This window comes from Corvus hawaiiensis, chromosome 2 (genome assembly GCF_020740725.1).
Source record: "Corvus hawaiiensis isolate bCorHaw1 chromosome 2, bCorHaw1.pri.cur, whole genome shotgun sequence".
Classification (NCBI taxonomy): Eukaryota; Metazoa; Chordata; class Aves; order Passeriformes; family Corvidae; genus Corvus; species Corvus hawaiiensis.
The window spans coordinates 11,105,481-11,132,169 of record NC_063214.1 but is presented as its reverse complement, the minus strand read 5'-3'; positions in this window follow the sequence as shown (position 1 = coordinate 11,132,169).

Sequence of the window (26,689 nt, the reverse complement as noted above, 5' to 3'; positions counted from 1 at the left end):
TAGTAGCATCATTGTGTGTGAATGGTGCTTATGGAATGTTATGATCAATGTTAACCGGTATAGATTCACTCAGTGAAGGACCAGGCCTATGTTATTTTCCCAACAGAAAAACAGGAATTTGGAGCTATCAAGGTGACAGTTCCTGTAGTTGCTCCTTACCTCAGCTGAGCTGTAGATGGGAGGGCAGGGGGAAAGCGAATTTGCAGTAGTGAAAATAGGAAGAGTAAGGATGGTAAAGCAAATCCCTCTGGCAGAATGTATTCCCTCTGCTGCACTCCTCCAGTTCGTCTGCTCTTTTGTCCTTTGTATTAGCAGGTACAGAGTTTACAAAAGGCAAATCCATCCACTTCTGTTTCTGAAATTCATCTTATTCTTAACTCCATATTGTGACCTATTGTCCCACGAATATCTGCTGAGCTGAGTGTTCACCACCTTTAACCACATTTTATATTCATGTAAGTCAAACAGAGGAAGGTTTCAGTTCCGGAAGTGTTTTTTCTTTTATGTCTTGCAGTTAAAAATGGATCAAGTTATCATGCCAAGATCTGGCATCTACCCTTTATCAAAAGGCTGTTTCTGCTAAAGGCCTCTGTCATGAACTGGCTGCCATAGGGAAGTTTACTTCTGTAAACATCTGAAAGTAGGGTGGTGGCAGTTGTTGTTTGGCAATGTTAAACCAAGGAAACCAGACAGCAAATATCACACTGGCTGAATACTCCCACCAACTGAGAAAGAGAGAAAGGAAAGTACATGAAGGAGGAAAGAGGGTACTTGTAACACCCAGTTAGCAGAAATGCAGAAGTGCATTCTCCCTTCAGTCTGTAATGCTGTGGGTTAGACATGCTCTCACACTCACTGTGAATGGAGTTCTGACTAAAGTGATTGCCTCACAAATCAGAGAAACTCCCAAGGCAAAATCCAGAGCAACTCTTTAAAAATATATTTCGAAGTGATCAAAGATGCATGTGTGTTACATTGTTCACCAGGGAGGAGTCTTTCAATAGCAACCAGAGTTAATGCAGTCATGAACTTGAGCATCTTTCAGCAGCTGTCTCACATTTTGCTGAGATTATCATCCCATGAAACCTCTTTCAGAGCAATTCCTTAACCAAGCTCAGTAGCTGGAGAGCAGCCATTACATCTTCATCCTTCATCTGGTAAAGCAGCAGAACATTTACCAGTGTATACACAACTGAGAAATGCAATTTGACTGGTACATTAAAGGTATTCGGTGATCTTTAATCTTAGCATAACTGCTGCCCATCAGGGGTGCAGTAATGTGCTTCACAAAGAGCACAAGAGAAGACAAGGCCCTTAATGAGTTTTGGCTGAGCTGGGCACGTTCTGCACAGTGTTGTTCAAATTGTCTCAGGCTTCCTGCCAAGTAATGCAGAGGAAAATGCCTTGGAGTATGCTAGCTGTCTATCAACCTCGCAGAAAGTTTTCTCAAAGACAGTCTTTGATTTGTGAGTCAACCACTATTAAGTTAGTGTCAAAACCCTCTCTAGAGGCAACAAAATGGAGCACAGTTCTGCTGTTACTTCTAGCATCAAAATATTCATCTTGAACTTAAGGCTCTAGGTTATTTTCACTGTGCTCTGTCTCTGGAAGACAGAAGGGATTTGTGGGGTGAGTTACGTGGCTTAGTTTCTGAAATGATGGGAATAAAAGCTGGGGAATGAACATAGGGAAAGGTTGTGACCATTTTGTAACTGACCTTATTTAAGGAAATAAGAAAGGCTCTCTCTCTACCAGGCAAGCCTCACACTGTAGGCTTTTAACTTGACTCACTTGCACATGCTGGCACACATTTCTAGAGTGAATGGCAAGTTTGCAGAGAAGTGCCATGATCCCCTCTGGTTCTGGTAGTCTGTGTGCTAAGCACGGCAGGTGGGACTGGTCAGAGCAGCATTTTGGCTCTCTGTGGGGACTTTGCATTGTGTTGCTACCAGGAAAATGCTCTTTAGCCCCATGCCATTGCCACAGGAGCCTCACGGGCAGGCCCAGTGGTCAGCTTCGAGTTGGCATTGCAGTGTCTCCTCCATTGGATGGCAAGATTGCCTCTGTGCCTCATCTCCCAGAGACGACAGGAGAAGCCTCTGAGGAAGGGACACTAATGTTAGGGAAAATGCCAGGGAATCATTGCAATAGCTGCCCAACACAGCCCCCACATAGGGGCTGAGTAGTCATGACAACTGTGGTTATCAAGCATTAGCATGGGACAGCATTCAAAAACCATTTTGCAGGCTTTAAATAACTTATCAAGCTGGAGGCTGGCAACTGTGGAGCTAGTACATGACAAAAATACACCTTCTGACTTTGAGGAACTGACAAAAAGGACACTGAGCCACAGGTGATCACTAAAGATTCCGCCTAATTGCAAAGGATATGCATAACAATGTTATATGTGGTAGCTGACTGCTCAGGAAATTCAGTTACTCTGCAGAGTAATCTGGGTCTCTGGGTAGTGTATCAATAAATACCTGCTTGAGATCTTCAGCAAGCCAAGCTAGAGACTAAGGATTTGTAATGATACCAGCAGGATATAGACTCTCAAAAAGGCCTTCACGCAGCAGTGTGATAAATTTATTGTCTGAATTTCCAAAAAGGCTTTTAGAGCTTTGCCTCATCTGAGTTTGCATTCTTGTAAGTATTTAAGTGTTTATATGGTTTGAAGTAATGGATTTGGAAATGAAGGTGGGAATCAAATGCAGTGATTATATTTGTAGGGCAAAAAGAAACAGAAAGAAAACCTCTAGTGATGGAGAGCTCCTTGGGTATTGCTTCAGAGCTGGTTCATATGCACTTGCCAGGAAGTTTTCATCTCTTAGCTCCATCACTTTTCTGACATGGTGTTCTTAATTTCTTACCTTTTGTCATTCACCCCTGATTCCTGTTCTCAAGCTTGTACCACTTTCCTTCCACTGCAGTTTTCCTTTGTTCTCCACGTTCCCTGCAGTGCAAACACATGATGCAGTTACTGTGCTTGACAAATTACATGGCACCAACTGTGCCACCACTGTGCATTCCTGGCTGACGGCAAATACAAAGGGAAACTCCTGCCACACGTGGGAACACAGAACCAGGAGTTGCATCAGCACAGCTGGAATGAAGTCAGAAATCCACAGTCCTGGGCTCTTGTGTGGCCACATCCTCAGCTCACACTGTGCAAGTCAGCTTAGCTAACAAAAAGCTGGAGCTGTAGTAGCCTACACATAATAAGGGCTGCTGAAATGGCTGCAGCCATAACACTCTCCAGGGTGGTGGCCTCAAGTGGCACAGGTTTTGTAAGCATACTGGGGGAGAAGCCCTACCTTCCAGGGAATGCTCCTTTGTGCACAGGTTTTGGGTATGATTGCAGAAATGTTTGAAATGTTCACGCGTACTCATGCTGCCTTACGTTACCCACATGCTGCAGAACTGGAGCTCCACACTCTTTAAACCTCTGCCAGCACTGCACAGCCATCTTGGAGGGATGGGGCACCTCACTGGGCCAGCCTGGGACCAGGAATGCTCAGCCCTGCCTAGCAGTGCTCTGCAGAATGGGGATTTGCCGATTGTGCAAACCAGCCCAGGGCAATGCTGCATTAACACATTTATATTGCTCCTGGTAACCGAGCTGGCTTGCTCAGGTCTGATTCTAATCTTTCACAGTACACAGCCTTGTATCAGTGGGGAGATCCTCTCCATGTGTTTAGTCTCTCAGTCTCACTGTGAGACCATCCCATTTTAAGCACGGGGGGATTTACACACAAACCGTGAGTGCCACAGCATCTGAGAGGTTTGGGATGAACTCTCTGCAAGTCCATACCTCCTCTGACGTACAAAGTAAGCCTACAGAGCCTGCTTTAGGCAGCTGCAATCTATCTAGTGTCATATCCAAGGCTGTAAGTAATTTACTGTAATTTTGCATCCTCTTCTTGAACATTTTATTCTGGACTTCTAGTGCAATGAGAGAGATACACTCATGCACATCTCATGCACATCTAGTCCAGTTTCTGTTTCAGTGGTTCACCTGGGAGGCAGCTCCTTCAAGAGTACTGGCAATAATATTTTTTCAGCTGTGGGTTTGTCTTAAAGAAAAAAAAAGTAAAAGAGTAACAAGGCCAATTTTCTTTCAGGATTTTTCATTGTTGCCTCCCGGGGTGAATAGGACAGCTCTAGGACTCTTGTTTTCTCCTTGTCTTGAAGTGATTAAAGTAGGAGTGGCAGTATGTTTCCAGAGGACTGGAGAATGTTAGGAAGATTGTGCTTGCAAGAGACCGTCAGTGTCACGTTAAGGTGAGTCTGTGACACAAGGAAAGTCTCATGCACTGCACGGGACAGAGGGCCTTACTTTTACTTTAGTTAAAGTTGCTAACCCACTGAGAAAACTAGATATGTGTTCGTGAAATGGAGCTTCTGAATTGCTCCATGAAAATGCTTCCAAACTATTGCCAATCCCATTTTCAGATGCAGTCATTCCCAGTCTCTCCCTGTATTTACTATTTCAATGTTTTTTGAATTTGGCCTCAGGGTTTCACATCAGTATGCACCCTAGCTATGTACACATAAGATTTTCAATCCTTTCCTTTCCCCACCACTTGTGACTTCAAGAAATTTTAAATGTGCATTTGATGTGCTTCCTGACCTTGACTTTTGAGCATTCAGGCCAAGCACTCAATCATTACCATATAAGTTCATACCCTTGACATACCATGAGTAATTGATCTCAACTCCCAATTATTATGTTAAGCTTATATGGATTTAGAAGGATGAGATCCTTCCTAATTAACCTCAAGTTTTTTGATAAGATTACACTCAAGATTGACACTGACAGCTCATAATTTATCTGAATTTTAAGGAAGCTCTTCATAAATTGCCAAGCCAGGACTTCAGTGTTATTACAGAAATAGATTTCAAAATGCACTAAAAATGCTGAAAACGGGAAAGAGTTTTGTAAGCAACTCTAACAGGGGTGGAAGTTGTGTTACACCCACAGGGGACAATGTTTCAAAGAACCCAAAGGAAGAACCCAAATGGAAGGCTGTTTTTCATGGTAAATAACATGAGTTAAATTTTCTTGATCAAAACAAACAATGAAAAGGTAACATAAGAGGCAAACCTGCAGGTGGTAAAACTCCAGAGCCTGATTCTCACGGGCTTGGTTCCTGGTGGTTGGATTCACTTGAGCCTAAGCAGGTCTTTAATGAAAGCCTTGCTCTGGGGTGCATCTTGTCGTGTTTCTGATGTGAACTCTGCTGCAGCCTAACAGGTGAATTCTGTTCTGCCCATCCCACTCTCCAAGTCCTCTCTTCAACCTGCTGCTGTGCCTTTCTTTTTTTTAAACTTTAACTCTTTCTGAGGGCTGTCCTTTTTCTAGTGTGGTTCTGTGGCTTCCAGAGGATCAGCTGCTCAGGGTCAGTCCCCAGTTAGCATCATTCTATTAAGGCAATGAGTTGAATTAACACAAAGTCAATCAATCCTTGCTAATTCACACCAGCTAAGAGTTAGCTGTAAAAATGTAACAGTTTTATAAATGCATGTTTAAAGGAATTGATCTTGTTACTGTTCTGAGTAACTATTTTACTAAAAGTATGAGGAGCTGTGGGCTGCCTGGCTGTTATACACCAACAGGATCATATTCCTGCATGACTTTATACTTACATGGATTCCAAAACAGGAGAAAATGTTGTTAGCAATGCGACTGAAATAGATGATGCTGTGTGACACTGCAAGGAACGCAGCATTTTGTATGGAATGGGATGAATGAGTACGGGCACTGAATAAACTAGGGGGAAATTTCAGCAGCTGATTATAGAAGAGCTGCAAGTACTGTCCTACAAACTTGCTTTGTGAAGCAGGACATCAGTGTTCTGATAGGGAGGAATTAATATGGATTCAGGTAAAATGGGAATTTTCATGTAGAGTAATTTTTATTTGAGATTGATTAGTCTGACCTTCACTATCTTTCTAAAGACAGTGCAGTAAGTTTTGTTGGCTTTTTTCCCCTCTGGTTTCACTGAGATTAGAGCATGGATTGGCAGATAGACTAGCCTTGTGTGCTGCAGAAAATGCAGCAGAGAATATTAGCTCAGAAGCACTGTGAGAAGACATTTAAACCCTTCCACATCGATGTTGATAAGCAGAGCTGTTGATGGACAGCTGTTTGCAACATTATGGTCATGTATTTGTAGACCTAAGGGAATCAGATACCAATGTCCTCATAACTGCTAGCCTGGTAATTAAATATGACAGTCTTATCATACAGTATTATCAGCATTTTGAAAGTATGTCTCAAAGACAGAGATACAATAGTCCTCTACAGTTCAGCATCAGACAGCAAAACATGTTTAGCATGAAAGATAAATTTTGAGATTCCAAATATATAGGGTTAAGACCTCGATAATGGAAGGTAAAGTAATTTAAAAAATGTTATATACCGAGAAAGATAAATGTGTTACCACTGTTACAATGACCCTGCAATAGTCCCAGAAGGGTAGAACTCTTACAGTGATGCCATTCCCTTTAAGGGCTGGTTGCTGTTCTCCATAGTTTTACTGATTAGTATCTTTATCAGTGAAGACTTCTACTGAAATTAATAGGATTAAATGTGTTGGCATAGCCTGACCCTTGAAATTTTAAGAATATCTACAACATTGCCAGTTTCTGACTGTGCAGGTCAGTTTTGCTGTCATATTTGAGTGCATCACTGCTTTTTTTCCTTTATTTTTTTTCCTCTCTTTTTTTTTTTTAAGCCAGTTCTGGTTTTACCACTACAGAGTCTCAGTGAAAGCAGTTTTGAAAATCAAATATGTCACTTAAGTGAACAAAAAATCAATAGCACACAAAATTCTGGGAAACCCATTCTCCAGGAAATATACATCTATATTTTATCTTCTTGACTTCAATTATCAGCTTTGCAACTTCTGCTAGAGACATTTTCCTGGCTCTTCAACTCATTCCTCATCAATCCCTGATGCTCTCTCTATTTTAAATGACTGTGTAGTTCCTCTCCCTCCTACTTTTCAGCTGATACTACCCACTTAGATTTTGACACCCATTCTCATCCTTAGTTTTTACTCTGCTTAAAAGTGTTGCCACTGATTTTGATGGCAAAATACTGTGATTATTTTTGTATATGCTGCATAGGTAACAGTCCTTCCCATCAGAAGTCAGATAGCTTTAGCTGAGCAAAGATATTGCTGCCTTACTGATTAAACTGCTGTGATCAAAACCTGTAAAAAAGGTGTGTAAAAGCACCTTCATGTCCATGTGTGAACAAGAGTTGGATTTCAGCAAATGCTTTTCCTCTTGAGATGTGCTTTGTGATTTTAATGGCATTTATTGATGTAGCAAAAGTGCTGTTCATCATCCAGCTTTGAAGACAGCTGTAGGAGAACCTGTGTCATTTACCTCTTCCAATTTATTTAACTGAGCTGGCTCATCTGAAAACAGAATTGTGACAATTGCAAGGGAATCAAAGCCTAAATCCTTTCTGGAATAGAACCTTGAATGGTGTAAAAAACCACTGTTCCTCCCTTGTCTACAGCAGATTTGCAAAAACTGGCATCTGCACATGTTCTGTTTTGTTGCTCCTTTGGATGGTAAAATTCCTTGGGAGGAAAACATCAGGTTACCAGTTGAACTGCACAAACGTGCTGCTGGTCAAAAGCTAGGGACTGTGGTTAAGTTGGAAATATTTTAAAATGTCACTTCATTGGTGTTTTATTAAAAGGTCACCTGACATCTTAAATAATAGGTGATTTCTAAAGGCAGTGTGTGGAGATGAAGCAGATACTGGACATGGAACATGCACACCTAAGTGTTATCTTATTTCCCTTATTTCCCATTATAATATTTGTGAAATGAGTATTCTCCCAGGTTTTTATCATCATTTGCCCAGCTAAACTAAGCTTTTTAAGGTCAATAAGTGGCTTTCTTGGCATGCTCAGGAGAGTCCTGACACCAACACTGTCAGAGTAGTAGATCTGCACAAATGGCTTCTCAGCTGTTCAGAGGCTGATGGTGATCTTAAAAAGTGACTGCCTGAACTACTTTCTTGTTTCATTTTCTGTAATGAGTTTCTGATTTTAATTTATCAGAAACATACAATTCAGCTGATGGGCCATGTCTAAGACTCTTGACACAGACATCTTCTTTATCTCCCTCAGTTTTGGAGTTGTGGAGTTGTTCATTTCCTCCTCAGAATTACAAGCCCTCCTTACAGAAGGGGTCTTGGAAAAGGCAATAAGTGTAATCAAAGATCTACCTGCAAAAGGCAATAAGTGTTATCAAAGGTTTTCCTGAAGAATAATATACTATACTGGCCTCAATTAGAGAATAGGCATGAGTTTAGTTCTCTTCACAAGAAGCATTTCTTCCACCCTTACTTATGAGCAGGAACAAAATTGCTGTTTCATCTCCCTCGTGGAATCTGTGATATATAAGGCATCTCAAAGGAAATTTACATCAGCCTGTTATGACTTTATACCTCCCCCATCAAATAATGGCCTTGAGCATGGAAGAGAGACCTGAGGGAAATATGACAGAGAAGGAAGAGAGCCAAGCAATTAATAATATTTATAATACTTCCTACATGCAATAGCCTATGATAAGGTTAGTTCCTTTTTTTTTTCCTGTCATTATTTCTCTGCATAAAAGTTGCTGCATGAAGTCAGTACAAATATGTGTATGAAAAAAAGCATGGAAAAGACTTGTTTCAGGGTCTCTGTGTGTGTGTGTTATGATTTTGCTAGAAGTTTAGGTGTTTCTGGAGTATAGGAAGAATTAGAATCAATTTCATTTATACTATATGCTATGAATACCCAGGGAATCCTTGTGCTTAGTGATATCTAGGTCTTGCCCAGCTAGAAGTATACAACAGAAAACTTGGGTATTTTACTGGCATGAGATCACTTTGCTGACTATTAAATAAGCTCAAAGAATTGAAAGAGATATAATTGCTCTGAAATCAATGTATGACAAAAAGAGCTGTGTGAAAAAATATATTGTGTATTCACTGAGGGGTAATTTGCCCAGGTGTAATTAATGAGTTACCAGACTGTTACACACAGAATACTGAAGGAAAGAGATGGTAGGGAAAATAAAAGGGATCACAAGAGTGTATTACTTTGGTTGAAATAAGTTAAGGAAGGTGCTACTCAGCATAGCAGGGCCAGAGGCTGGCTTAGAGGACAGAGCTGCTGATGGAAAAAGTCAACATGTCAAGTTACACTCCTAAGTGGAGCTGATTTTATGGTGGGCTTTTCACACAGGTGACATTACCTAGTTTTTAATTACTGCAGACAGAACGTCTTAACATAGATTCACTGGAGGACATATCAGTTGTCATTTTGTTGGTTCCAGTAAGTGCTCTGAGGTCCCAGTTGTTACTGTCTGTGAAACATGCTTTGTAAATCTTATCCTATGTGAATATCCTTGGCTATTGATTCTTCTGTGAACTTGGCAGTCCTGTCAATAAAGAGGAAAAAAAAAAAAAAAGCATTAAAGGAAAATCAGTGTCCTTGCCTTATGCAGTAACCTGAACAGTTCTTGGGAAAGAGTCCAGTACAGGCACAGTAGCATGGTTAATTAAAGCAGTAACATCATTAGTATACTAATTTGGGAGTGTGTAGATGTTGGGTCCATGTATATCAGGGACACAGTGTAATTGTTGCCCTTCTGTTCTTGGTTTATAGTTTTCTGGAATTATGTGCAGGCTGAGGTAAAAGTAGAATTGCTAAACCAGTCAACCAATACCTGAATTTAAAGATATATGATTTTAGGGAAGGCTTTTTAGTGCCAGAAAGAGCACAATATTATCAGATTATTTGGGCACTGGAAACCTGAGGAAGCTGTTCTGAGATGGCTGATGCATGGGTCTGGACTTCTGCCAAGGAGCCATGGGGATCCATAACAAGACAGAGGATTTTGAAAACTCCTTGTTCTCCTGGACCCATACACCCAGATTAATGTCTGTGGGTCAGGTTTCTCTCTAGTCTGACACTGCAGCCTGGTTTATTACTTTACACTGTAACTCTAACAGGGCAGTGCCACACTTGTCTGCTGCAAACTGGGAATGTTATGAAGAAAAAAAAGATTTTTACTTCCCCCCCCCTTCATTCAGATTTCTTTAGTTAATTGGATGCACGAGGTACTGCATAGAGCTACAGAATGATGCTGAACCTCTCCTCCAGTCTCTCTCCTAATTTGTATGGAGCAAATTTCTTCTACTTAGAGGTCACGGGAAAAAAAAAAGGTGCTGACTGAGAAACGTGACATTCCTTTTTCAACATGGTTAAAAACTGGAATAATAAAAATTTCAACACCTCTCCCACTACTAGTGTAAATAAAATATCATTCAGTGTGTCTCACACTAAGTACATTTAAAAGAAGGATGTGCACTGTAATGTGTACATTAAATAGAAAGAGGCAAAATGTGCCCTCGTGTGTACACTGACTGCTGAAAGACCACAACCAAATCGGAGCAAATTTCGGCCCCTGTTAAATCGCTGTAGAACTTAATACAGTGCCTGCAAGAATTCAAAGCAGCTCACTCAGCAAATTGTTGTGTTTGGAAAAGCATTGAGACTATAGGATCATGCTTGCAATCCTTGATTTAATACATGTTTTGTCATACAGGAAAGTATTGTCGTGGCTCATTCATGGAGAACATAAAAATAGCTGTTGACACTGCAAACGTACTGTGAGCTCACCTTACTGAATTCAAGAATATTATACTCATTATGGGTTTATGGAAGGAAATGAACTTTTGGATTTTCTCATGGAAATATTGGAACAACCAAAATCCTAGCTTCATTGGCACTTTACCTTTCAGAACTGACTGGCTTAAAAGTTCTGCTGATCTGCACACAAAGAAGAGCCCAGAGCCTGTTGGAGAGGCTGACCACATGCTGTCTGAGAGGGATAAAGATCACCAAGCTCAAATCATCCGTGCCAATGAAAATGGATGTTTTTATTCAAACTTTCAGATTTCTCAGAGGTGCTGTTCAGTCCCACACACCTCATGGGCTACCTTCAGAACTGGCCTTCTGAATCCTGATATCTTGCAGTGGATACAGGGACGTGCAAATGCTGCCCCTGCCCCAGTCCGATATTTGCCCCATGTTTTCCTCCCATCAAAAAGTAAAGGCTGAGAATATTTTTCATATTCTACTCTCTTCAGAGAATCTCTGCTGCTTAGAAATTCATGTTAGTTCTCTCTCAGAGAAGAAGCTGTTACTAGTTATTTCTTCTTACTAGTAATGGGAACCTGATTGGGCGGCTCCATATGGAGAAAATGCATTTCCCAGCTGGTCTTTATTTATGTATTTTCCACTGTGAAGCCTCCAGTGCTTTGGACTGATACTTCCAGATATTAAAGTGTTCCTTGTGAAACTAAATAGCGTCAAGCAAAAAATTTTCAAGGCGTTTGTCCAAGTTTTGTACTTGGGTTGTTGCTCAGAGGTCACCTTGCGTCTCCCCAGCGCAAAGCTGCGGCAGGACAGCAGAGGGAGACAGTGCTCAAAGGAGGGGGAAAGGCTCGGGCTTTCCCGGGACACTCGTGGCCAGCGGCAGCACCACCAGCAGCCCAGGAGCAGCCTCCATCAGAAGCAATAACTGCATTTCAGTCGCTCAGCTGTCCTGTGGAGGAGCGCTGGTGGGGATCAGTGGCAGCAGTTCCCTCCCTGCAGCGGCGGCGGCATCCCGGGCCGGTCCCCGTCCCTCTGCCGGTGTCCTGGCACGGAGCCAGTGGGCTCGTTGGCGATTCCTCGCAGGCACTGACCTTGCTGGGTCACAGCAGCACAATGTACTGACTTTACTGAGGCGTGCCCTTTAGCGAGAGTGTGTTTAGTGCATGTGTTGGGTCTTTAATTAAAATGCTGGAATACGGTTCCAGGAGAAAGTTTAACAGATTATTAGTTTTCCTGCACGGAAGAGAGTGCTCGGACATATCTGTTTAAAGTGACTGTGCAAATGACATTTTGATGTTCCATATTTATAGTGCTCTCCCCCAGTCACTGACATATAAAGGGCTGGATTATACCAGCCTGCCCCAGAAAGAGGTTGGAGAATGAACCTGAGTCACGACCACTCCCCAGGGCCAGCCAGCCTTCCCCCTACACAGAACCACACAACATCATTTAGGTTGGAAAAAACCTCCAAGATCATCAAGTCCAACCTTTTCCCCTGCTCCCTGTGGCTGGGATGCCACTTTGATCAGGATAACATCAAAGCCTTATTCTTCCATGCTGAGCTGTGTCTCTATGGTTGGTGTGACTCTTAGCCCCTGCTTTCAAGGTAAGCCAGAGAAGGATCGATAATGTCTCATCTGAAATCCAAGCTCCAGTTTTAACTCACCTGTCCCACTACGAGTTTCATTGGGGCACTTTGTTAGTGATGGGAGAAGACCACCTCCTGTTCCCTTCCACCACAGTACCTGACACTGTTGGAGTAATACACTCCTGGGTTTGTCAGCAGAACTAATTTGAGTCTCCCTGCACAATTTGCTCTGGTGTTTTTTTACCTTTTTTATCTTATTTATGGAGATTTTTGGAAAAAAAAACCAAAATGGAAGAGCTCCTGTAAGTTTTAATTCAAGTGCAATTACAGAGTGCCAGTCAGCTGACAATGGCAGGGTAAGTGATGGTGCAAAATGTCCCATTGGCTTTCTAGAGACGTTTTCTACTGGCTTAAATATTTGTGTTTAATGAATCCAATGTTCATGGCTGAAGCTGAATCAGAACCCATGGCAAGCTCAGACCCATACACCTTATGGGCTTTGCAGGAAAGACAGAAATCAAAAAACCCAGTTGAGTAGAAAGAAAAAAATTCTTTATTCCTTTGCCATGCAGATCTTCTGACAACATGGATTTGTTACATCAGCTTAACTAAAGCTGTGGAAGTTGGAAGAATCTCTGGTTTGCAATACAAGATCCAGTTGGGCTCAGGGTGGCAAGTCAAAGACCCAAAGACATTAATTTGCAAGCAGACTCCTTCAGGAAACAGGGCTTTTAATAAGCACTGTATTTTTTGCCCTGTTTCTCTTCCTTTCTTGGAAAAAGGTATGAAGTTCCTCTTCCCTGAGCAAAAGTGTAGTGCACCAATGTTCAACCCCTGGAAAACAGTGGGTCCTGGCCAGAAAGGCTACAAAAAGGATTTTGTGCCTTGAATGAACCTTCAGAATTCTAGATCTCTCTCCATATTCTCCTCTATCCCACCAGTGGCACAGGGTTCTTCTTCTGGGTTGTTGGTTTTCATCTCCTAAAAGAACTAGGGAAAAAAAGAGATGAATGGTGCCCTTACCTACCACTGAGTTGATCATCATCACTAAGATGTTAGGCATGGAATCTTTGAAACTCTTTCTGACTGTTTCAGGCCTTAGTTCATGCTATTTTTTACCAGAAAGAATATTTTAATATTTGAAGACTGCCTTTAACACTTGATTGTAAATTTTAAATACTTATTAAAATAAGACACTAAGTCTTCACTGAGTTCACCTGGAGAACAATTTCTTCCCCTGTTTTTCACACAGAATATATCTTCAGTGGCTGGAAAGAAAAATGTGGAAAATAAGCTAGAAAATCGGCAGCAATAAGGCAGCAACTAGGTGTCAATAGGATACTGCTTTAGTAGTTAAATTGCTAAATCCTGTGGTTACTGAATACTCCTCAATAGTAATAAGACCTCCACCTTCCTATGGCTCTGGCATACTTTTATTAAAACTTCAGAAAGTGCATTTCTACTCGGAAGGTTTGCATGTGTTTCTAGAGCAGAAAAAACCCAGCTGACCTCTGTTGAAAGACCAAATTGACTTACAGCTGGGAAAGGTTTAGTGCTCCAATCTGGTTTTTAATAATATCATTTCTCTTTGTTAAAATCTTATCTCTATCTTTTTGGGGTTTTTTAGGGGAAATATTTATTTGAAGAGGTCAGTGAGGGCATTACTGGGAGGCAGTGGGGAAGGTTGTTTTAGTGGGACTCCTGCTTTGGTTAACAACCTCTCAATGTGGATGCTTGTCTTAACACACACCTTGTGGGAGCTCATTCAGCCCTGGATAATTATTCAATGGGACACATCTGCTTCTTACAGAGTCAGCACTCCTACCAACTTCGCTGGGACTGCTGCTGCAGGATTCAGCCCTACAAGAGCTAAATAGAGAAAAGAGATGAGGCTGTTTTGCTGAGGCAGAGAACAAGGGTTGATACCATAAATCCACTGAAGGAAAGGAAATATTCCTGCAGCATTGTGTTGACCTTTGGGAAACTACTCTAAGGTATTTTGCCACCACAACTGGTAGAGGGCTTCAAGAAGAGCTAAGATAGATGGGGCAAGTAGAGTTTGTTGGGTATTTTTGTCATTTAGTGGTTTTGGTGTTGTTGGGTTTTTTTTGTTTGTTTGCTTGGGGTTTTTTTGTTGTTGGTTTTCTGGTTTGGTTTGTTTGGGTTTTTTTTATGTTTCTAACTAAGCAGGGGTTTGTCTGCTTTATTTTCTTATTTTTGCTGGTGTAACTTCTGTCTCATTTGGTGTCTGTTGGGGCAACTTTCTACTAGGACATCTATATTCTGACTAGCAGTGATAAGAAAAGTGAGAAAAAGAGGGAGAGTACTTTCAGATCATAGGACAGGGAATGAAAGTTTCTCTGATTTGAAAGGGAAGAGGAAAACATGCTTGACTTTACAGCTGAGATACTACATTTGAAGAAAAATGCAAATACAGTACATGCTTCAGAATATAACTTCTCATTGGAAACAGAATAGAACTGAGGCTGCTGAAACATGAATAGTACAGGTAAATTAAAGGTTTATTCCAACACCAACCTCTTCATTAAAGAAAATTGAAATTACAGGAGACAGCAGGACTTTAAGGAGTGTTTCAAGAAGACTGATAATTTTGAAGATCACTACAGAAAATGAAACAAAAAGGAATTTGGAGGATGAATAGTTCTGATGGGTGAAGTGGGCATCTGATGGTGCATACAGTCTGGGAAGAGGAAATATAGGTTGTTGAAACTAATTAGGGATAAAGTGAAAGGAACTTCAGGTCATATGCTGAAGAAGCTCACGAGGGAAGTAAATCCATGTGAAAACTCATAGCAGCTCATGGCACTTGCTGGGCGAGGGGGAAGGACATGGGGAGCAGGAAGAAAGATGAGTCTTGAGTGTGAGGAAAGCTGACAGTGGCCTAAAGCATACCAGGCAAAGCTGAAATCTAGTACTGGAGAGGGCTTTCAGAGAGAAACGGAGCTGCTGAGGGCAACACGAGAAGGGAAGGAAGCAAACTGTAGAACAAACCAGGGGTGAGGCCAATGGAAGGAGCCAGGGGAAATGAGATAAAATGATAAAGGGATTTGGAGAAGAGAAATATTATCTGAAAAGTCAGAAAATGTGGGAGAGCTTTAAGGAGATAGTGTCCTTAATTTTCATCCTACAACCCTGTGGCGAGTTTTATAAAAGGGGCATTCCAGAAATCTTTATTCATTGGTGATCTCTGTCATAATGCCCCCTTGGAGGTTTTGTCAGACTCCAATTTAAAATAGCTCTGAGATACACTGACACTAAAAAAAAGGCAGTGTAGCTTCAAGAGATCTTAAAACTGCCCTAGCTTGATTAGGAGTCTTCACCTGCAGCTCAGGGTCTGGAGCTCAGCTTTGTATTTCAGTTTCTCCAAGCAGCTCCTGGTTTTATAATCTGTTAATCCAGTGATCCTCTTCCCTGAGCAATATCACCAAAGGTAATGCTGGAGGGATGGGGGCATATGGGGGTGGTTTAGTGCTTTTCTGGAAAATGTATTGATGAGGGGGCTCATTACATGGATAGCTCAGTGACAGGGATGGTTATCTTACCTAAGCAGGGCTTTGCCTCCTTAGTGTAGCTTCTCCTTCTGGCCTGACAATTTATGAACATGAATCTCCAGTTCTCTGCTATCTGTGGCTTCCTTGTTACTGCAGGGCCATAGGACTGGCTGTTTTCAGAGGCTCCCAGAAGCGTAGAACTCCCTCAAGAGAGTTAGATAAAAGACCTGTTTCTCATTGTGATGTTTATTAGGTTTTATGCACCCCAGTGAGGAGGAGGGGAACCAAAGGTTGCAGGTAAAGTACATCTGGAGTTCAGCTGAATGCAGCTGTCAGCATTGTACAGGTTTGAACCCAGGCTGCTGTGTGCTTCTCTGTGGCTGGATGGCTACCAGTGCTGTGGGCCTGAATGACACTTCGGAAATGAAAAGAAAGTCTGTAACTAAAGTGATATTAAAAACCTAATTCAGTGAGCCTAATCAGGTAACTTTTACTTACTCTGGTGAATAATTCAGTGAGATTGTGCTTGTGAGTCAACTAATGCTTTATGCAAGTTGATGAATTAAGAAGACAGAGAAGCAGAGCTGGAGGTCCTTGTTGGTGTAAATCACATAGCTGAACTCAGTGAGACATGCCTGCTTGCACTGGTTGCAAAACTGGCAACACTTCTGAAGAACACAGGAGATAAAAACATTAAACAATAGAAAAAACACATGGCTGTGGTTATGGCATGTCCCTCCCTGGTAGTGTATGGACTGAAAAGAGAACTGAAAAAGTAATTATCTCTGAATTACGTAAATAGTGGATGTTTCTTTTTCTGTTCATTTCTTCATAAACTGTCTGTGGAAGAGGTCACAGTTTTCTCAACTCTTCCTTACTTTAAATTATTTGTCAAATTCTTCCTGCCAGTACTTCACATTTTAACTTGTGCAAGGAGCACTGTGGAAGAATTCTGAGCAGATGTGTGGGTCTTTTAGGGTCTTGTGAATTGTCTTCTTTTCTTCTCTCCAATTGACTTTACAGGGTTTGGGTCACCAACTTGAATGATGGATGCACATCAAAAAAATTACACTTTAATAGCCATGAGCTACACTTGCTTTTCGAATTTCATAGAAACAGATCCTGTTCCAGCTGGGAAATGTCAGGTTCTGAAAGTCTACATTTTTTCCAAGAGAAGTGGGCTCTGGAGGCTCTTGTCCCAGCTGAGTTCAGTGAAATGTTAATGAAGCAAGAAGGGACAGAGAAACATTCCTGTCTCTCTAAGGAGGTGTTTCTCCATAACCAGCTTTCAGTGCTGGCACTTCCTTCACTACAGTCAGTGAGATCAATAGTCAATTCAAAGGTGCAGAAAAAAATGCGTCATTGCTAGTTTTCAATCTCACTTTAATATTGAAACTGAGCCACTTCAGACGGTCTGGGGCTGGTTTTCACCCACTGAAGTTACAGGTAAATCAAGCAGCTGACATGGATTTCGTACATGCTCCCAAACTGGAAGCATCTTTAAAATCCTGTATGCAGCTTGTTTACAGCACTCGTAGGAGGTCAGAGCCTGCCCTTTCAACAGAAACAGCTAAATCAAGAGGGTATAATAAAAGCACTCAAGGCTTCTTTAGGCCAAAAGAAGATAGATTAAAACTTATCAGCCCTTCTCCCACATGGAAATTGCTGTGTCTCACAATAACATTTACAGTTCTGTCTATCTAGTTGTGTCAGCAGGGAAAACACCACTTGAGCAGGCACTGGAACACGTTCTGATGTTGACCAGGAATAGAAACACAGACACTGGTGCCTCTGGAAAATGATGACCCAGATATTTTTCCACTGTGAAATTATCAGTCAAACATATAAATGCAAGACTTGTAACACCTTGATACAAATTCTTATGGCATTTACTGTCACAAGTTGGGGTGATGTCATAGCACAAATGAGGCATTTACCAGCCCAGACTTTAACAAGTTAAGATTAATGAACTGTTCCAAGACAGAACTTTTATATGTGCTGTTTATACACAAGGAGTATTAAAAAGAAAAAAAATGGGCTGCCAAAGCACTGATGACCTGCAGAATGTTGAAATAAATAGCTGATGATGCAAAAAGTGCCGAGAGAGGAGTTTACTCAAGCACTGCGACATCGCGTGTTTGTATCGTCGTTTGGGGCTGTGTCACGCTGGTACCACCATTACAGTCATGACTCCAGTGTGTATAGAACATCAAGGGGAGTTGTTCTGCCATGGTGACAGGATATTAATTGAAAACAAGTTGTGTATATTTAAGTGTGAAAAGAACAGCATGTTCACTCACCTGAGTGGTTGTTACTTTCTAAATGTCTGTCTTCAGCAAGCCTCATTCCCAAGGTGCCTGATACAGCCTAGCATTGGGAAGTATCTCTAAAATTAAGTAATTCATTAAAGAAAAATCTCCACATCATAGTAAATCATCAAAACCCCCCTAATGCAAAACATGAAAATATCCACATTTATATAAAGTCTTCCTCCCAAAAGTCTCAAACTCCCTCAGTCTAAACATGCTTTGTTTGTATTTTAGTTGCTATGAATACTAAAGAATCTTTCCTACGTATTGCAACAGATACTTAAAAATCACTGATTTTTACACGTTCTCTGATGTGTATGTATTTTTATTCTCTTTCCAACACCAGAACTCCTGTAATTTGGAGGTTAATGGTTGCTGCTACTGAAAAATATTCAGTATGATCTCAGAACAGCTTGTAACAGGATGTGAGCTAGAAACCCCCAGTTAGTGAAATAAGGATATGGTTAGGTGATATAGAGTTACTTAGGCAGGAATTCTCCAAGGAAATTTTGATGAAGTCCTCTATTGCTGTGAAAAGCTACACAAGATTATTAATGACCACAAGGGGTCAAAATGTTTTGCATGGTCAAAAATGGGATAAAAATAACCCACCATTTTTATTTTAACAGTGTGCTAGTAAGAAAACACACTTCATGGTATGGTACCATCCTTGCTGTAAGAGATCACAAATCTATTGATCTATTGATTCTTCTACAAGCAAGTGAAGTGCAATGTCGAGGGAACTGTGCATCCATTGCTCTGAGCTTGAGAAGCAGTCTATGACACTCTTGAATATACCTAAAAGTAATAACAGATTTCTGAGGGGAAGCAACTGCAGTTCTCTGTAACAGAGACTTAGGGGTGTGTGATAATCAGAATCCCCCCAGAACAATAAGGGGAAGCCGGAAATGGGAATCACATTCTTGTGGTGTGGTATTTTCCTAATCACATGCTCTTAATGAAAATTATGTGGCAGGGTCACTGAAAATCAGGTTAACCATATGGCGAGCACAGTGCTTGCTTTGTAATGCATGGGTTTGCTGAGGATTAGAAATCTATTAGAGAGCAGATTTGGAATTCCATTGAAGAAAGTAATGAACTGCATTTTGGTGCAGAGAAAGTAATCTCAGATAAGCAGAGAGCAGTCAGTTTGACAGTGTGTTGAAGAGGTTCAAGAGGTGAAGTAAAAGTCACGCAAAACCACTAAGGAGATACGCTGAGATGAAGTTCTGTTATTTATTTATTGTGCTGTAGGTTTCTTGAGGAGGAGTTCTGCAGATGAAGTGCGTGCAAGAGCAGGTCTATTAAAAGAAGCTCTCAAAATACTGAACACGCGGGGCTAAAGAAGCACTTAGCTAAGAAGCAGATAAAAAGTCTCAAAAATCATTCAAAAAAGAAATTAGAAGCTAGTGAATTATGTTTCTAAATGTTCAGTGAACGATTGGTAGATCAAAATTGTATATGAAATGTGTCTACAGGATATACAGACTCTAATTTTCATTTAGCAAACCAGAATCCAAACCCCAAAACCCTAGAAGGAATTTCTGTCTAGTGATAGGATGAACTGTTAACAAACTCGTGACTGTGGTTGGATTTTCTCATTTATTTGAATACGGTACCTATGTTCCCAGTGAAACTGCGTAAATATGTTTTTTCAAAACGAAGACTGGTACCACAGAAATCAGTATGCAAACAGCGTGTTGCTTCAAGATCATTGCCAGGCTTCCTTGGATTCCAGACTTGACATGTCATAAGAATTTATTTTCTCTGCATAGCATGTATATTGGGCCTAAATTAGCTGTCAGCACAGGTAGATGCTTCACAAGTAGTGAATTTTTACTTTTTGCTTCTCTGTGCTATGGGAAGCATTAAATTCTATGATGTGATGGGGTGTAGTTTTCTTTCCCCCGCTGCCCAACTATCAGCACATTAAAAAAGTGAGCCATTTCTGGGTGTGCCTTTGTTCCTACAATTTAATAGTTCATAGTGCTTACAGAACACTGAGAAAGTTAAAATATTTGGAGACATAATCTGCTGTTTATCTTGAACAGCATCTCACAAGATGCACTTCCATTAGCAGACATATAAAGAGGGGCTCTGCAGAGAGCAGGGGGATATCAGACTTCAGTCTGTACCTAAAAGACAGTTCTTAGCTCACAAGCTTTCTGATCTGGGATTCAGGGGTCTTGGGGTCAACGTTTGGCTCTGATTTCTGTGTTACCCCACACAAATCATTTAATCATTGCACATGCCTGTTCTGCATTAATAGAATTCATCTGCAGTGTGGAATTTATTCACCCTGGAGGACACATTGTAAGAAAGTATTTATTCTCAAGGTACTGAGATCAGCCACCCACAGGCCTTCTTGCTTGATCTTTTTCCCCATCATTTCTTACAGGCAATAGCAGATAATTTTTCATCCACTCTCAGGCTTTTCTTCTGGTTCGGGATAGATTTTTTTTTGGCTTTTTTTTCTTTTGGAGGCTGTGTGTGGATCTGGTTTGCTGCTTGTTCTTTAACTTTTACATTGATGCACTATTTTCATTTCACTCCTTTTTTACCATTATTTCCTTCAATGTGTTTTCTAATTGCATGGTCTGCCCTATTAAGCTGCAGTTTAGAACTTCTTTTGGTGCTCACCTTGCAGCACTTGCGTCTATACACTGCAGAGCTACAATGAAATCTGCTTCTCCACTTGTCTCCTCCTGCTACAAAATACTTTCTCTCCTATTGCCATTCTAGAGTCTTCCTGACCAGTTTTTCTCTTCCAGCTGAAATTCCATGCTTACAATCCCAATCACATTTTTCCCAGCCTGCATCCTGTTTCAAAACCTTCCACACCTTTATTCTTGACTTCTCTGGATGAGTTTCAGCAGTTTATTCCAGTGAAAACTGTATATACCTTCCTCCCTGAAAAGACCATTTGAGCTTCCCAGATTGCTTTGCAGTATTTGTAAAGATTCTGTGTCGTCTTCTCCCCTGATTCAGGTGGAAGTTCCCAAGTCATGCTCCTTCTCTAATCATCTCCAGTGGTCTCAAAGCCATCCTGTTTTGTTTTCAGTCTGTATCTATGTTTTCCCTCCTTTCCCTCTTTTCTCTTATAATGCTCCAGCTTTTCCCTTCACAGTACAATCATGCTTCAGTCTTTCCTAGTACAAATTGTATATGCACCCTTAGCTTCATGTGCCTTTATGTGTTCTCCTTTCTCCTCATTTATGTGCAACTGAAGGTGCAATTTAGATCTTTGAAGGTCTACTTTTCCAATTATATCCTCACGTTTCTTTCCCTTTTGCTTCATCAGAGATATCCCACTGAGGTCACTAAAACTTTTTCTCCCAGAAAAGGCCAGGACTGTTACTCAGGGCTTATTCTTCTTGACACATCAATTACGTTCATATCAGCTATCAAATATATCAAACCTTTCTCATGATGTCTCTCATTCTTGGGTGATAGTCCCAATAAATACCTGCAAATTGTCATGTTTATTATCTTATCATGCTTCAAATCTTCTTTAAAATTCTTGTCAATGAAGGCATTGGTGACCCAGCTCCTCTCTGCCTTGCTGACCAACACTGTCTCAGTTTTCCACATGTAGATCCATGTTAACTCTTAATGTTACTCCTATTGCTCTTGTGGCAGTACCTGTCTGGTACTCTGGATCTGTGTATCCTGTAGCTCAGTCAGGTCTTGCTCCATAATTGCTGCCTGAAGTTCTACAGCAATAGTAATAACATTAATAGTAGACAGAATCCTATTGACATTCAGCACTGTAATCAGCGCCTTCAAAAATGCTTATAAATAGTACAGAGAAATTATTGGCAGGAAGGTCAGATGTTTCCTAGGTTGTTGAAATATCAGAAAACAAAATTAAATTCCTCTTAATGAGCATGGCTTGAGTCTGATTTTCATGGATTAAAACAGATTAACCCACTAAACATAGCTTCAGTTCCTGATGCAATTATTTCTTTTCCTGAAGCTAAAATCTTTTAAGTTCTTCTTCTATTAATTCAGTCTTTTCTTTTTGTCTTTGTAAAAAACAAGGATGTAAGTGAAAAATCTGGCAAATAAAGGGTTATAGGACAGGTTGCAGTCACCTGTTCTGAGCGTTCACTGAGAAGGATAATCTGATGTGGTGAGCTGACTAATAGAGATGTGGGCTGAATTGTTAAAAAAGGAGAAGTCTTACAGAAGAGGATTCCCAAGAGACAAGGATGGAACTGTGGTTTTTCTCTGGTGTGTGGCCAAAGATTTTAGTGTGCATATTGGATTATTACAAGCTGTTATTTATGTATGGCAAAGGAACAATCAAGACCTTCCTTACTCTTGTATTTTTCTGCTGTCCTATAAAGCCAATAACATTTGTATATCTCTCAAAAGGTATTTAAGCCTTGCATGTATGTGTAGCATTCTCTCCTGCCTTGCTTTGAAGGGCTTCACTCTTCAACTAGGTCATCATCACATTATTAAGAAAAAGGGCTCTTTCTGTCAGGCCCAGTAGAACCTTTACCAAAACAGTGTTCTCTGACTATATCTCACATTCAGCTTCTCATCTTAGCCATGCTGACTACAGATTGGCCTTGGATACTCTGGTTCTTATGCAGCCATCTCCTGTTCTTTTTAGTGGTTGTCTCATCCACAAAAGCTCTTCATTTCCCAGCTCTAAACTACTTTGCATTTCTCAACTAGGCAGTCTCACAGACTATCTTAACATGAGTGTCAAACTTAAAATAATCATCTCTTTATCAAACTTCTAATTTGCAAAACCCTGACCCTATATGTGTGTATTCATTTGGGTTGGAAAAGACCTTTAAGATCGAGTTCTGCTGTTAACACTGTCAAGTCCACCACTAAATTGTGTCCTTAAGTGCCACATCTGCATGTCTTCTAAGTGCTTCCAGCTTTGGTGATGCCCCCACTTCCCTGGGCAGCCTGTTCAAGTGCTTGACAATGCTTTCCATGAAGGAATTTTTTCTAATACCCGATCTAAATCCCTGCTGGAACAACTTGAGGCCGTTTCCTGTTGTCCAGTTCTTGTTACTTGGGAGAAGGGACCAACTCCCACCTGGCTCCACCCTCCTGTCAGGGAGTTGTAGAGAGTGATAAGGTCCCCCCTGAATCTCCTTTTCCCCAGGCTGAGCCCCCCCAGCTCCCTCGGCTGCTCCTCCTAGGACTTGTGCTCCAGACCCTTCCCCAGCTCTGTTGCCCTTCTCTGGACACACTCCAGATCCTCAATGTCCTTCTTGTAGTGAGGGGCCCAGAGTGGGACACAGGATTTGAAGTGTGACCTCAGCAGTGCCCAGCACAGGGGGACAGTCTCTGCCCTGGTCCTGCTGCCACACTATTGCTGATACAGGCCAGGTGCCATTGGCCCTCCTGGCCACCTGGGCACTGCTGGCTCATGTTCAGCTGCTGCTGACCAGCACCCCCAGGTTCTTTTCCATCAAGAGTCTTTCCAGCCACTCTGCCCCAGCCTGTAGCTCTCTCTGCCTGGGGTTTTTGTGATCCAAGTGCAGGCCCCAGCACTTGGCCTTGCTGAAACTCAGCCCATGGATCCAGCCTGTTCAGGTCTCTCTGCAGAGCCTTCCTTCCCTCCAGCAGATCAACACTCCAGCCCAAACTGGTGTCATCTGCACACTGAGGCTGCACTTGATCCCACCATCCAGATCATCAGTAAAGATATTAAATAGAATTGTCCTGAATACTGAGCTCTGGGGAGCACCTCTAATGACTGGCTGCCAACTGGATTTAACTCCACTCATCGCCACTCTCTGGGCCCAGCCACCCAGGTTTCTTTTTTTTATTCAGGAGAGTAATCTCCCATGTCTCCCTATTACCACCTATTTGTATTTTCAGTGTATATTGTTGCTTTATAAGGTACAGTAGAGCACAATTTTGGGATTACTAAATTTTTTGCATGGTTATTTCCAGCTCTCTTCCCTATGGATATTACAGTGTATTGATTATCAGAACATAATGGTGGATGGAGTTTTGGGAAATTAAAAATTTCTCTGTAGTATCTGATCTCAGTGTAAGATCAGGGGAATATTGCCCATGTAACAAGGGAAAATCAAGGAGAAATTCTGCCTTGAAAGGTTTCCTCTGTTAAATCTCCTAAGACATATTTTTCTTGTATTGTGCCAGTCAGGTAAACAAATTTTCCCTTCCTCAATTTTTTTTTCAAGCTCATGGGAGAATCAGGGGGAAACTCAAAGGACTTGAAGTTAACCTACCTAGGGGGCTGAAGTATCATTCCTAACCTTTCACATCCATCTGGTTTTGATTTCAGGAGGGGAACAGGCAGAAGACATCTTTTTTTTGTAGGAAAGGACTGACACGTTTGTACTTTTCCAGGTGCATTCCTCTGGTGGCCTACAGTTCACACACACTCCTTGTTCCCTCGGTATTGGGAAGTTGTAGCTTTCAGGATGCTTCACTGCCAGTCAGACCCCTCTGACAACGAGATGGCTTTATCCATGCATCCTTCAGAAATACAGGACTTGGGCTAAATGACAAAAGGATAATAATCACAGTTGCTAAGGAGTCACTAAAAGCCCCCTTGAATTTCTGCAAAGTCTTTTCTGCAGAGAAGGCTGTGACTCAAGGGTTGTAGTATTTCTTCGTGTGGAATTTTTGAAATCTGTAAGGTTGCATAATCACAAGATGGTGCAAATGTGAAGACTCGACAGGAGGAAGGATGTCCTTTCCATGCATAGTCTCTTGCTACTGAGACAGGACTCTCTTGGGGTTTTACACTTCTTCATGCACTGAAAATGGACTTCAGTCCCTAATATCCATTGTTGGGTCTCCATCTCTAATGATCAGTCCCTTCAGGCAATATTTAATTGGGTAGTACAGTAATTTTGTGATCAAGATATAAATTTATTACAGGCTGGATTGTGACTGACAAACTCATTTCACCTATGACCTTAACTGAATATGAACTCAACTCTTCTCAGGTAGGAAGCTGATGTATAAAACTATTTTCAACTCATTGCCAGGGGATTTAGAGTGCACGTTTTCAGTAGTTTAAGCTGGGATTTAAACCTGAAACCAGTTACTAGAAGATTTGGCCAAAACCAAGATAGACAGATAAAGCTTTTTTTTTTTTTTCCAAAATGGGATCACCTCACAGAACTTTAGTGTTACCAGAATAGTGCTTTTGATGGGAAAGCCAAAATCTCTAGTTTTTGTTTTAGCATTGAAATACATGGATGTAATATTTCTTGGAAATATGTCTATATGTTATGTTCTTGACCATACACTAAAAGTACAAACACTAAAATCAATATTACAGTGTTCACAACATATGTGGTTTTGTGTGTTGTTGCTGGTGATGATAGATATAGCACAATTTTACAAGATACATTCCATTTTATGTATTTTTTAAGACTACTCTAGTGGCAGATGTTGGTCAACGTCTTTTTTAAAACAAACCCCTAAAAATTTACCACAGCTGAAAGGAAAGGGAATGTTTTCTCAGACGTTTTAATATGCTGAAATTAAGCAAAGAAAAATTTACATTTATGTTGTGCAGTTAATAACTTTTAATGATCATTAAAATTCTCTCTTTCTTAACAGAAATTAAAGACTTTCTAGCTTTAAGGCTGGGTGAACAAAGACCTTTCAAGAACATTTCCCTACTGTTCTGTAGGTTTATTGTCTTAATAGATATTCTCATTGATCACTGTTTGCTTTACATTTTTTCATTTCATATTTAAATTTGACATATATTTGAATACTTACCATTATGTGGTCAGTGGACCTATTCATTTAATAGGTCAAATAATCATTATATTTCGCTAGGATACTGGGGTTTAATTCATTTAACATTTTAATCTTCCATCAGTTTTTCCTTTAAGAGGATTTCAGTGCATATACAGGATTTGTATAAATCTGTGCAGTAAATTCATTCTTTTAACAGTTTTATTCTTTCATCAGAAATTCATTTAAATGGATTCTACTATATATCACATTCACTGCCAGTGTGGCTTTAGGTCAGGCTGTAATTGATGCAAAAGCAATGAGGTATTAAAAGAGAAAGGAAATATCTGAAATTGGAAAGGGTTCAAAAAGTGTGCCATTGTAAGGCCATGACTTTCCTCAGATATGATGGGGGTGGGGGATGGACCACTCATAAACCATTTTTGTCCAAAGCCTGGTATAGTTGCTAATTTCAGGTTCTGCTAAAGTCAGAATCTGTGCTAAGAGGGCCAAGTTTGAAGGGGCACATCAACACAAGGATCCCATATCAGGGTATAAATATGGTCCCCTCTATTTGAGACAAGTCTAGAAATATCAAAATAGAAAAATCTGGGGGAAATGCTTTCTTTTTCAGTTTGTTCATGCAGAGCATTTGGAATATTCAGGATTTTGGGGTGGTGCTTGTTTTGTTAATGTAGGCTGCTCTGTTGGTGTGGGATGCACAGAGCAGTAAATGGAATATGTTCCTTTTCCTAAGTTCTGAGGTAGACTGGTAATGGCCAAGAATAGCAGAAAGGAAAGAAGGTAAAACTAGTAAGGGTTTTACATGCACAGGCATGAACAGAGAGAAGAGGATTTATGGGGACAAGGGGAACGATGTAGATAGTGTAAGTATGCTGAGAT